General features: G+C 49.7%; 1 protein-coding gene across 1 annotated transcript in view; it reads left to right on the top strand.

Annotated features, from left to right (window-relative positions):
* The window catches only part of LOC144752382 (uncharacterized), a 91,402-nt gene that overhangs the window by 35,145 nt on the left and 42,230 nt on the right, over positions 1-14,027 (top strand). The window lies entirely within an intron of this gene.

Genomic DNA, 14,027 nt, shown 5'->3' with positions numbered 1-14,027 from the left:
CAAGGATAGCGGATTATGGTCGCTGTCCGCAGTGGACAAAACTTCCATGTCACGCATAAAACTCCAGAGCTTAAGGTCAAGTAGGATGTAGTCTATCCTAGAGAAATGGTCTACCCTGTTGAACGTATGGGCTCCGGAAGGGTCCGATGGTGCTCTACCGTTCACTGCCCTTAGACCAAATTCCAAAGTTAAGATGTTAAGCTGGATGGCCTGTTGGGACCACCTCTTTATGGGCGAGATTGTTAAAGATGGAATACCCCTCCTGGCGTCCTCATCCGAGATACCCAAGATATCCTCTGCCGCAAGGGGTTCAAAAGTACAATTGAAGTCCCCTGCGATCAGGACATACATGCTATCACTACACTGACTGAGTTTGTCTTCAATCTCAGTAACGGTCGGAGATGGGGAGCCACATTTAGTGCCCTTGGCGTAAATATTAAATATCTCCAGAGTGCACCTTCTCTGGGGCCCCCTAACTGAGATTCTTAAAATGTCTGGAGAATTAGATTCTCTGCGCCTGATTTGGCAACCCAGGGAAATGCTAACCCGTATGAGAAGTCCTCCTGAGGGGCGACCTCTCCATGTGAGGGATGGAATAGCTGGTAGAAAATATGTGGTATAACCAACCTTATAACGCGGCTCCACACTCCAGGTCTCTTGAAAAATACATATCTCGAAAGACTCAATAAAGGAATTCCAATCTGGGAGTTCTAATTTTCTGGAGATACCCTCTATATTCCAACTGAGGATCCTCAAATCACTATTTGCTACAACTTGCTCAAATAGAGGCTGTGTAGCTAACATGCTGGACTTGGTTTGAGTCCCCAGTGGCGTACCCTCCAGATCATCAGGCCTGCGAATGTTCTCTGATTGGAGAGAGTCAGAAGCAGGTTTAATTGTGGGGCTAAGAGTGTTTAGAGACGGAAAGCGCTCAGAAGAGTATAGGGGCCCATATGGCGCACTGTGCTTGACAGCCTCTCTACGCCCAAACATGTCAGCTGCAGCTGATAGCCTCATGTCAGGAGAATAAGCGCCATGTCAACAGCCACGACCCATCCTGTTGGCTCCTGGCCCAGCATTTGACACATACGTCAAATTGGTATAATGATCGTAGGGGTGGAACCCTCTTTCCCTCCCACCCCAGGGCCGATAGCCAGCATGCAGGGGAAGTACTGTTTGGAGTTGGAAATAGCTAATATCTTGTGTGCCAATTCCTGAACTTCCTTGGACAGAATATTGGTTGCAGATGTACCTTGCAACCCTAGCATCCCTAAAGTTAACCAAAATGCAATCTCCTGTCGTATCCTTTATCCTACTTCCAACCCAACTGACCCTTCTGACGTGAAGAACCTGACCGTCAAACGAACTGGGAAGAGGTCTGTTCTCATTTAACGAAAACATAGTTTTGTTTTTGAGTTCATCATACGATTCTTGTTTGCCAGACTTACGCTGAGGGACTCCAGTAAGCACCACTACGTAGGGCTGGCATTCTGGCGGTAGGTTAATATGGGGAGGGTTGGTGTCTCCCTTCTCAGCCGGGAGGGGCGTATGTATTGGAGCAGGTGAGCTACAGTTTTGGTTCCCTCTTCTTCCCAAGGTAATATTGATGCCCTTGCTCTGAGTGGAGAAACGTTGCCGTTGACCTTTGTGCCCTTTGTCCATCTTCAAATTGCAGATGGAACTAGTTTGATCGTTAGCGTGAGTAGGACCATCGTGTACAGCAATCTCTGCACCCACTTTAGACCCAAGAGCTTCTTCTGGTGCTGTTGAAACCCTCGACTCTGTAGATGTAAGCTCCACCTGGGGATCTTTGTGCGCCTGTGACTCACCCTCCCTGTTTTTCGAATGTAACTTGATTAGAGCCTTGAGTGAAAATAAATTGTCGAGAGAGGCTTGCTCAAATCTATCCAGCCTCTCCGTCAAGACTTTCACCCTCTCAAGTACAGGGAGTATCAGGGATTTCATCATTTTCTTTATCTGGGCGATGGAGGGTATCTGGGGTAAGGGGTCTGGAGTGGAGATGGGCACTGGGCTTACATTCTCCAACTCTCTTGGAGTGCATAAAGGCTGACCACAAGTCGAAGAACTTCCTCGTGTACTGGCACCCATCTGCTTCTCGACCCCCCCTAGACCCTTCGGGCAATTTCCCCTGGGCTTCTTTGAGGGTATAAGATGTCCACCCCTTTGGTAGGTTATGACTCTTTTCCTTTTTATGGGTGCTGCTCTAGCTCCTCTAACTGCCACTGCCTCTAATTGCACAAGGGGTCCCTCAGAGGTCATAGAATTACTAATGGGGCCATGATTCTCTATAGATAAGGCAGGCCCTAATGCTTGCAGAGTAACCAATTGCCTATGGGATTCAAGTGCATTAAACCTCTCCAGGCTGTCCCCTTTAGCGCCTGATCTTGGGAGATCTATATCCGGAGCAGCTTCACCAAGGAGCTCAACAGTATGTACAGGAGAGATCGCCAAAGCCAGGGGCCCTGAGGAAGAGCGCTTTTGGTTAAGAGGCTCACGTGAGAGGCGACGCTCTGTGAAGGCAATTTCTTTCTCAAGAACCGAGAAAGCCCGGGTGATAAACTGGTCAATCGTGCCACAAACACTGCCCCCCCCCCACCCGCGTGCCCCTTCCAGATCGAGTTGACATTGGCATGGACAAACACACTATCTTTTAGCAATCGCAAAACAACAAGTCTGAGGAATAATGCAGGATACAGTAGAAATGACCCAATACCTATTAATGACCAGATGTTAGGGGGATGGCCCAGCCCAGCCTTGGCCAGCCCCGGACGGCCACAGACGGCCCGCCCTTTGCCCGGGCTTTGCCCGGCGCGCGCCCGCGACGCGGGAAATGTGGAGCAAGAAATAGGGCGTGTAGGGGGCGGGAAGAGGAACCAGCCTCAGGACTGCTGGTCCTCGCAGTCCCACGCTAGTCCAGGGACGTCCACATACCGCCACAGACCACCAACACACTCCTCTGAGCGGCTCCCGCGAAGCGGGGGCCGCGAGGCGTTGCTTTCAAGTGTCCCGCGTGCAGGGGGCAGGAAGAGGAACCAATCTCAGGGCTGCTGGTCCTCGCAGTCCCACGCCAGTCTAGGGAACGTCCACAAACCGCCACAGACCACCAACACACTCCTCCGAGCGGCACATCGACGGATGAAAACGAGACTCTAGATGGATGCAGGGAGGCCGTAAATTAAATTGAAGGTCCATGAAAGAAAAATATATATATTCCAATACCTGCTCAGTGAGGTCTTCCAAATTACAGGCCCAGATATTAAACTCGGGTACTACAATCAATGAAGGCACCTTGAATGTTTGATGACATCCAGCTGCGACTGACAAGCAGACCCCATCAGGCTTCTTGAAAAGTTGCTTTTCGCCTATGCCTAGTGCGTTTTTTACTAATAAAGAAACGGTGGCTCCAACCAAGGTCCCTAGACATTGAAAGCTGTTTCTATTGAAAACTGTCCTGAAGAAGGTGAAACATCAATCAAATATCTCCCAAACGCCGCGTCGACTTGTTGTTTTCTGTAATAAAGATGTAATAATGGATTATGATTTTTGATGATTGTAAAGATTAACCTGTTTTTAACTGTATGTACAATAAATGACACAAATGTATTTTGATATAGCAATCTTTGGGTTTATGTGTATTATTCAAGTGTTGGCTGACACAATTAATTTCTAGATGATTTCTCTTGTTGTGTAATAATCTTTCTGTGAAACTGTGCTTACATAACTGGTGTAGATGTCTTTGGGACATTTTTGATATTACCGTTGAACTTACCCAGTCCCTATTGCCACTAGTAGGGTACCTCCCTCATTCTATAAACCAACATGTTTCAGCCTTTGTCAAATGCCCCCACTGCGGTGGTGAGCCTCAGCAAGGCCTACCAGTGCCAGGGATTCGCCCTTCTCTGCACAGAGTCCTCAGACCAATAGGAAGAAGTTGGCACAGAAACTGGAATAGAAAATACAAGATTTATTAAACCTCATGAGGTGGAACTACATTCACACAACACCCTTCGGTAGTGTATGAAGTAGCACCCTGACTGGAAGGAGCTGGGTCCTTTTATACCCACACAGGGGCTCAAATGAAGGCAGTACAAGTACAAAATGCTGGTTTTAGGTACATATAAGGTCATACAGAAAAGGCACAGTCAACAAGTGGGAGGGGCTAACAGTTGCTAATTCTGGTGAACACATCCTGACACAGACTAACAGCAGCTGCATGGACAGCTGCAAGCTCAACTGAGCATGTGCGAAGGTGGAAGATGCTAAATATAGTTCATCTCTAGGCAGATTTCAAGAGCAGTTAACAGAAAGGTAGGACAGAGCACATGGCGAGCACATGGTAGCACATGGCAAACAAAATGGCTGACAGAAATACAAAATGGATTCCACAAAACGGACAAGATAGTCTGTAAATGCAGGATGGCTTCTGCTAATGCGAACCTTATCGCTGCCAAATTACAACATCACGGGTCAAGGCGGCCTTCATTAGCGTATTGATCCCTAAAAGAGCCGTAGTCTTAGCCCTCAATTGGCTCTCGAAATCATAATCGTGGATACTCTACATTTCACCTTCTACGCATTTGCATAGAGGAAACCAACTACAGAGTTTCCCAGCAAGTTGCTGAACCTGAGACGGTCGTGGGACCATCATCTATTATATTTTATATATTATATTATATATCATCATATCATATATACTCCAAGACCAGCAGGAGTCCTCTTCCGAGTCAGAGACCATCAAGAAATGATAGGGTATTGCCTTAGTTTAAAAAGCACCAAGGAGGTAGCGGTCCCTCGGGCTGTGGGGGTAGTGGGGCCCTCACGGGCCACCCCATATATTTTTCTCATTGCTCCCAGGATCTGGCCCACCCGGGGCTTATTAAAACAAAGTGAGGGAGCCAGCGCTTCGTTTTTGAGAAAATAAATTGGCAGGGTTTGCAGATCCTACGCAAATCCCACCTAAATCTTTTTTGTTACAAAGGTTTTTGGGACCCCCTGAGCAGGCCTAGGGGGTCAAGGTGTTTATACCCTGCCCCCTTTTTGTGTTTTTTGTCCTTGTTTCTTGTGAATCATTTCAACTGAGTCACAACACTTCTTGATTTGAAGCATTGGCAGCCAATCAGCTAATCCCGATAAAAAAAATCAGACTAAGAAATAAAATCTCAGCACCATGGTATAATGATGAATTGAGACATCTACGCCCGCTGTGTAAAAAGGCGGAAAGGAGATGGAGGAAGGGTTACTTGGAGGGGGATAGGCTTGAGCTGAGAGCAGCACAGATTGCGTATAAACAACGGATCCTAGACTGCACGGCCCTTTTCTATGTCAACTCCATTTTGCACGCCTCTAATGGGACTAGAGAACTTTTCAGGATAGTCAGAGACTTATCAGCTCCAACATGTCTGAGCAATAAAGTGGTGGCCTCGCAGGAATTATGTAATGATATCGCCGTGCATTTCCTGGATAAAATGGGAAAGATTGTTATCTCACTCGGGGTATATAATACCGACACCCAGCCCCATATCACACTGGAGACGGAGGGGGCCTCGAGCCAGCTCCACACCCTTGATAGCTTTCAGGCTCTCTCTGACTCCGCCTTTAGCGAGCTGGTGCAAAGTATATCCTCAGGATCCCCCTCTGACCCTTTGCCACAGAAAATATGGAAAACCTATGGCCACGCAACTCTCCCCTGGCTTAGACAGATATGCAATCAGTCCGGGGGAATGGAAGCAGGTGGTGGTGACACCACTGATTAAAAAACCCTCCTTAGACCCCACAAACCAAGCCAATTGCTGCCCAATCTCGCTGCTCCCTTTTCCTATTAAAATCTTGGAGAGGGCCGTAAGCAGGTCTTTGTCAAACTTTTTTGAGGAACATCACTTGTTGGACAAGGATCAGTTCGTGTTTCGGCCAGGGCACGGGACGGAGTCCGCCCTCTTGACTATGCTGGACAACCTACGAATGCGGGCTGACAACGGGAATGGTGCAATACTGGTACTTCTCGATATGTCGGCCGCGTTCCATACGGTAAGCCACCCAATCCTCTTAAAGAGATTGGAAAGGATGGGGGTTAGGGGTAAAGCCTTGCAATGGCTTTGTTCCTATCTGACAGAAAGAGAACAGACAGTCTCTATGGCACCTTTCACCTCTTGCAAGATTCAGGTCACCCATGGGGTGCCCCAGGGCTCTGCTATTAGCCCTGTTCTCTTTAATGCTTATCTGCAGCCACTGTTTTCTATCATCAAATCGTTCGGGGTTGACTTGGTCAACTATGCGGACGATACGCAGTTGCAATTCTCCCTGGAAGGAGAACAGGCAGTCTCCTTGGAGCACTACCAAGAATGTATGCGCCACACCGCGGATTGGCTGCGGAGGAACTCTTTGCAGTTCAATGGTGGAAAAACTGAAATGCTCTACTGCTCTCCTGCAAGGCCGTCCACGTACTCCCCGTTGGAGTTTAGACTTACTCCGGAGGAAGATCCACTGATCCCGGCAAACATGGTGTGGAACCTGGGGGTCCTAATAGACAAAACCCTCCCAGTGGAGTCACAGGCAACTAAGACAGCTAATGTCTGCTTTGGCCAGTTGCGCCTGCTACATCGAATACTCTCCATCTTACCAAGAGATCTGCGCACTTTGGTAGTAAGCAGCACAGTGTTGAGCAGACTGGACTATTGCAATTCCCTATATTTAGGAGCCCCCCAGTACATCTTTCAGGGGCTGCAAAGAGTCCAGTGTGCAGCGGCAAAACTGGTGTTGAGTCTGCGACGTGATTCACCCTCCACCTCCGCATTGAGGCAGCTACACTGGCTACCAATCAGGGAAAGGGTTCTTTTCAAGTCACTCTGCCAGGTGTTTGGGGCCTCACATGAGATGGGCCCAGTCCCACTACAGGAAAGATTCTCCTGGTACCTCCCTCAGAGACAGCTCCGGTCCTCGGGTACCGGCCTGCTGGTAGTCAGGAAATTTAAACCCTCTCAGATGGGGGGGAGGGCTTTCAGCGTGGCAGGGGCACAGCTATGGAACAAGTTACCACAAATGATCAGAGTGTCTCATTAACCGAACTTAGGAAAAGCCTGAAAACTTGGTTATTCTCAAAACTCTGATCCATGTTCCATTCTCTTTCTTCACCATCCAGCTGACCAAGTGTTTGATATCAAAAGCGCCAGGATACCCGTAGGGTGGCAGTAGCGCTATACAAGCATAGATACAATACAATACAATACAATCAAAATCAAGCTTGTGATCGCGAAGGTTTGCAGATCCACCGCGGTCACCAGATTTGTATATATATATTTTTTTTATTTCTCAGGAAGCACTGAACGGATTTACACCATTTAAAGCAAAATGTGCACTCTGGACAAAGAGCTACCTCTCTGCCAATTTTGGGGTAATTCCGTTCAGCACTTCGGGCTGTAGTTGCAACAAAAGTTTCCTATGGAAATTAACATGGAGAAAATGCGTTTTGAGACCCCCCTTTTTTCTTACCCCCGCTTGACAAATCACCACAAAACTTTAAAGACAGTAACTGACCGGAGCGCCCCATTAGTTATAAAAATTTCACAAAGTTTCAACAAACGGCGCCAAAGATTTTGGCAAAAGAAAAAAAGCTTTTCCTGTGGAAACTAGGTCCTAACAATACCTACTGGAGACCGTCAGTAGGTAACATACAAATATATATTCACCGAAAAAAACATAGGTTAAAGTGACGCTACAGTAAGGTGTGATAGAACGATCTGATTTCATTTTTAAAAAGCTTAGAAATTCACTGAAAAAAACTAGAGGAATTACTCTTAGCAACCGTGCCAGAGGTGTTATCAGTGATGTCATAAACGATGTTATAGAGCATGTCATGAGTGATCTCAAATTTGAGGTCATAACCAGTGTATGGCGGGGGAGCACGTTGTAGTTAGCTCTTCTAACTATAACTGATTCTGTCAAATCTTTAGGCATCACCCTAGACTCGAAACTCGACATGACCAAACACATTAAGATCGCGGCGAAGAGCGCCTTCCTTAACCTGAAGCTTCCGAACAAAAATAAACCTTTTATACCGCCCAAAGATCTAAAACAAGTCACACAGTCATTGGTGCTCTCTAGACTGGACTATGGGAACACTGTCCTCTCTGGAATAGCGAAAACACATCTTGCCCCTCTGAAAACAACTCTCAAAGTGGCTGCCAGAATGGTCACGAGATTAAAGAAATTTGATCACATCTCTCCTGCACTCAAAGATCTCAAGTGGCTACCAATAGAATTGCGGGCGAACTTCAGAACAGCCTGCCTCACCCACAAAGCCCTTCACACAGTCAAACCTGAATATCTGGCGGCTAAACTCAAAAAAGCCGGCCAGAACAGAACTCTCAGAAGCTCTAACACCCTACTTCTCATCCCGCTAAAATCACGAAAACAAACAACAGCGGCCAGGTCCTTTGCTGGTAACGCGCCCAAAATCTGGAACTCTATTCCCCCCCCACATCAGAACTATTCCTTCTTTTGCTAAATTCAAAAATCAGCTCAAAACCCTCTTCCTCGATCGAGCCCTAGTGAACAGATAGAAACAGCTGGAGCCCTGAGACTGACTCCTCACCCCTCCTGGATGCGAGGTTTTCTAGCCTTCGCATCGGAACTCTGTATCGTGGTCATTTTGTTTGCCCTGTGTTACTGTATTATGTTCTGCTCTCATTTCATTTGCTCTGTAACTGATGTGAAGCGCTCCGAAACTACTCTGGTCTGGCTAGCGCTATATAAAACTTCTTAAATAAATAAGTAAATAACTGGTGAATTTCTGTGTTTTTTTAGTTCAAAATGTTAATCTTGTCACTGACATTTTCACGTAACTATAACTTCACTTTAACCTTTGTGTTTTTCAGTGAATTTCTAGGGTTGTTTTAAAGTAAAGTCATATTTTATTGCCATATGTAAAGCCAACCTCCGGAGAGGGGTCGATTTCCCAGCATGGCCTGCTGTTGTACACTGTGGCCAACCCTTCACAGTGAAGCAAGCCCACGGTCGCCCCTCCCCGTCCCTTATTAGGCTCCGGGATTCCATAGACCAGGCCAAATTCCATATTTAAGAGGAGGGGGCAGTAGTGAGTAGTGAGTAGTGAGTAGTGAGTAGTGAGTAGTGTGTAGTGAGTGCAGAGCAGTGAGTGCATAGTAGTGAGTAGTGAGTGCAGAGTAGTGAGTGCAGAGTAGTGAGTGAAGAGTAGTGAGTAGTGAGTAGTGAGTGCAGAGTAGTGAGTGCAGAGTAGTGAGTGCAGAGTAGTTAGTGCAGAGTAGTGAGTATTGAGTGGTAAGTGCAGAGTGGTGAGTGCAGAGTGGAGAGTGCAGAGTGGAGAGTGCAGAGTGGTGAGTGCAGAGTGGTGAGTGGAGAGTGGTGAGTGCAGAGTGGTGAGTGCAGAGTAGTGAGTGCAGAGTAGTGAGTGTGTAGAGTAGTGAGTGCAGAGTAGTGAGTGCAGAGTAGTGAGTGCAGAGTAGTGAGTGCAGAGTAGTGAGTGCAGAGTAGTGAGTGCAGAGTAGTGAGTGCAGAGTAGTGAGTAGTGAGTGCAGAGTGCAGAGTGCAGAGTAGTGAGTGCAGAGTGCAGAGTAGTGAGTGCAGAGTAGTGAGTGCAGAGTAGTGAGTGCAGAGTGAGTGTGCAGAGTGAGTGTGCAGAGTGAGTGTGCAGAGTGAGTGTGCAGAGTGCAAGTGCACAGTGTGAGTGCAGAGTGTGAAGTGTGTGAGTGTGTAGGGTGAGCAGTGTGTGAGCGTGCAGGGTGAACATTGTGTGAGCGTGCAGGGTGAACAGTGTGTGAGCGTGCAGGGTGAACAGTGTGTAAGCGTGCAGGGTGAACAATTCCAATCCAAACCACATAATTCCATTACACACCACATGCATACACTCCATAACACATGGCTAAAAGACATTGCCATTTACAATGCCATTAGCTCTAACTCAAAAAAATCCGAGACCTATTGCATTTCCAATGCTTGTTTAATATGGGGTGAGAGCACACAGTCATCTTTCTCAGGCCTTAACTGCTCCAAAGACCCCATCTCCCGGTGATAAAACATAGGTTTAGAGGGGAGGGGTCCTGCATTCCCGCTCCCCAAGCCACTATTGACCCGGGGACCCCATCCCCTGGGGATATACTTTGGTATTAATGGGAGGGAAGCACATCCCCCTGCCCCCCCATAAAAATGATACTCTGGGGGATGGGGGGCTCGCGAGAGCAAGCGCAAGGTAAGTGGTACTATTCATTTTTTTTTTAATGTTACTTATCCTGTCGTCTGTTGAATTCCCCAACGCCCACCCACCCTGCGTCTACCCCACTACCTCACCGCTCTTACCTGTGCCGGAAACTACAGTTCCCCTATAAATGCGTTTTGGCCCTGGGGGGTGGGTTTCGGGGGTCCTATGGAGATACATGCCCTGGGATGGACCCACCCACCCCTTTTGTTTAGAGTTGAGACCCCGGGGATGGGGCCCCTGGGCTGTAATCAACCCATGGCGGGGGGACCACGCGCCCCCCTCCCTTAGTTTTTAAAATTCAGGTAAAGGCTTTAGTGAGGGTCAGGAAAAGGGGTGTGCATCCCCTCCCCTTTGTTTTTCACGGTGGCCCCCGGCAGTCACTTTATGCACCGATCCAGCGGGCGTCTCAAGGGACACCAGAGGGATTGTGACTTTAAATAAAACGTTTTATTTACCCCCCGCGAGGCCTATGGGGGCATGGAATGCCTATCCCGCCCCTTTCTATTTAATTTTTAATCTCAGGACAGGAGACCAAGGGGGACATTAGGATGGCGGGCGGACTATCGGACAACGGGACCGCCCGCCATAAGGGCGGGGGTCCCGTGGGGGGAATTAGGATGCGCCCGCCACTGTGGCGGGCGCATCCTGCATTTTTAACATTGTGGCGGGCGGTGCTCTCAGCACCGCCCGCCGCAATACTAAAAATGCACGTTTTGCTTTTCAATGCACAACATGACAGGCACCGTGCGGTGCCTGTCATGTTGTGCATTGAGAAGCAGGGGGATACCATAGGCACCCTCCTTGTGCACCCCACCCCCCGGAGTCCATGGGGGCCCGCAACGGGCCCCCGCATGTGGACTCTGCATGCCTTTCCGTGGCGGCATTGCTGCCACGGAAAGGCATTGACAAATGCCCATTGTAATATGGCTGGCGGTGTCTGATAGACACCGCCACCATATACAACCCTTTTCCGACCCGGTCAGAAGGCGACCGGGGCGGAAAAGCGGCAGACGGTCTTTCCGTCCGCTGCGTACCCCCCGCCCATGTTAATATGGCGGGGGGTTTTTAATACAAAGATGCCGGGCGGATCGCCCCCGCCGGGCCAGCGGTGGCTACCGCCAGCCTGGTGGGGGCGATCCACCTGCCATCCTAATGGGTCCCCAAGTGCGCGAGTCCTGTAATGGCCGCCTGATGCTCATCAGATCAGCGCACTCGCTCCTGCGGAAGGTTGACTCTCAGGGGAAAAAAGTCCCAGGGCCAGTCTGAACACTCTATGTTTTTTTATTGGATCGAGGGACTCTCAGGACAGTCCCTTGAATCCAACCATCCAGATGCAAAAATATTTTTGTACTTTAATATCTCAAAAAACTACTGAACAGATTTACATCAAATCACAAAAATCCCACTTTCTTTCTTGACCAAGCTCTAGCTTCTTGCCAAATTTAGTGTCATTCCGTTCAGCAGTTTTTGTGGCATTGCTTTCCAAAAAATCTATGGAAAATGCATGAGATTTTGTGTTTTGTAAACTCACCCCTTTTTCTTGGACCTGCTTGACGAATCACCCCAAAACTTCCATGCACAAACTAGGCAAGACAGAGCAGTGTTTTGAAAAGTTTTGCGTAGATTAGTCTAACAGCGCCAAGGTTATTAGCAAAAAATAATATGGAAACGCAGATTTAACTAGTAGCAATGGCGACAGCCACTGGGTATAACTGAGACAGAGATAGAGACAGAGACAGGGATAGAGAAAGGGATATAGACAGATAGAGAGAGAGAGACAGAGATATGGACTGAGATGGAGACAGAGACCGAGATAGATCTATTTTTCTTAGAGTTAATTGGTGCCATTTCGTAGACATTGGAAGGATGAGAGGTGAGCTGCCGCGGGTTAAAGGCGGGTCTCTGCAGCTCGCACATCGACCCCCTGAGGTAGCCTGCCTGTAGCTCACTGAGGCCTCTTCATTGACAGCAGGCCTGTCCGGCCCTGCCCTTGCAGGTCCCTGGGGCCGCCCCGCCCAGACATTCCTCTCCTGTCCAGGTAGGATCCCCCCCCCCCCTCACAGGGACCCCCGCAGGCTCACGAGGCGCTAGATCTCAGTCGTGGCTGGGGTCCGAGAGGAGTGAGTCGGGGGCGCCCCCTCTCAGCCCCTTACTTGGATCACAGGGGGGTGCGAGCCCCCAGAGGAGTGAGGTGCGCCCGTCTGGGAAGCCCTCGAGGCGCCCCGCGCAGAGGGCCGCCCCGGATTGGACGCCCGGCGCGGTGGGCGTCATCGCAGGGCCATCAGTGTGTGTGTGTGTTGGGGGGGGGCGGAGGGGTATTTAGGGCGCCGCGGAGCCCCGCCCCTGACAGACACTCCTGGCAGCGGAGGGATGCGGACACGGGGCGCAGGAACCATGGGGGGCCTCTGGGCCTTCATCCTCCTGGGGCTGCACATCACAGGTAGGAGAGGGCGGTTACTGTACGACAATAATGTAATAATAATATAATATAATGATACTTCTGGTGATGTTAAGACTAACAATAAGAAGAAGGAGAGTGCTATACATAAGAATAGTAACAATAATAAAATATTCATTATTGTAATATTCATTATTTTTATTATCATTGCATGTGCATGCTTGTTTATTTCCCTGTTTTTATTCCTATCACTATAATGCACGCGGTGTCAGTCAGCATAGAGCGCCTCATTAACGCCCCCGTCGCCCCCCCACCCGTTAAAGCCCCCGCTCTGCAGGAGGGTCAGGGGTGTAGACGTCATGAGCACCACCACTGCTGCTAGGGGCGGATGCACTGCACCCAGGGTCCGCCTCACAGGCAGGAGCGCATAGCGCTTACAGCGCGCCTCGAAGCGCTGCTCCTCACAGCTCTCAATCAATCAATCAATCAGGTCATTTGTAAAGCGCACTACTCACCCGTAGGGTCTCAAGGCGCTGGGAGGGGGGGGTGCCGCTACTGCTCGAACAGCCAAGTCTTGAGCTTCTTCCTGAAGGAGAGGTGGTCTTGGGTCAGGCGCAGATTGGTGGGAAGAGAGTTCCAGGTCTTGGCGGCCAGGTAGGAGAAGGACCTTCCTCCTGTTCTCTCTCTTCGGATGCGGGGGACGGCGGCGAGGGCGTGGTTGGTTGATCTGAGGAGGCGCTTGGGAGTGTAGAAGTTGATCCGGTTGTTGAGGTAGCTCGGGCCTTGGTCGTGTAGGGCTTTGTGCGCGTGGGTGAGGAGACGGAAGGTGATTCTCTTGTTGACCGGGAGCCAGTGCAGATCTCTCAGGTGTCCGGAGATGTGGCTGCGTCGGGGGATGTCGAGGATGAGTCTCGCCGAGGCGTTCTGGATCCGCTGGAGTCTCTTCTGGAGTTTGGCCGTGGTTCCGGCGTAGAGGGCGTTGCCGTAGTCCAGTCGGCTGGTGACGAGGGCTTGGGTGACCGTCTTCCTCGTCTCGGTGGGGATCCACCGGAAGATCTTACGTAGCATGCGCAGGATGTTGAAGCATGACGAGGAGACGGCGTTGACTTGTCTGGTCATGGAGAGGGAGGAGTCCAGGATGAAGCCCAGGTTGCGTGCGTGGTCCGTCGGTTTGGGCGCGGTGCCCAGGGCGGGGGGCCACCAGGAGTCGTCCCAGGCGGAGGGCGTGGAGCCCAGGATGAGGACCTCCGTCTTGTCTGAGTTCAGTTTCAGGCGGCTGGTCGTCATCCATTCGGCCACGTCTCTCATCCCTTCGTGCAGGTTGGCTCTGGCGGTGGCGGGGTCGTTGGTCAGGGAGAGGATCACTGGCTCTGCAGTGGT

This window comes from Lissotriton helveticus, chromosome 5_1 (genome assembly GCF_964261635.1).
Source record: "Lissotriton helveticus chromosome 5_1, aLisHel1.1, whole genome shotgun sequence".
Lineage (NCBI taxonomy): Eukaryota > Metazoa > Chordata > Amphibia > Caudata > Salamandridae > Lissotriton > Lissotriton helveticus.
The sequence above is the reverse complement of the archived record's forward strand: the minus strand, read 5'-3'. Positions and strand labels throughout refer to the sequence as shown.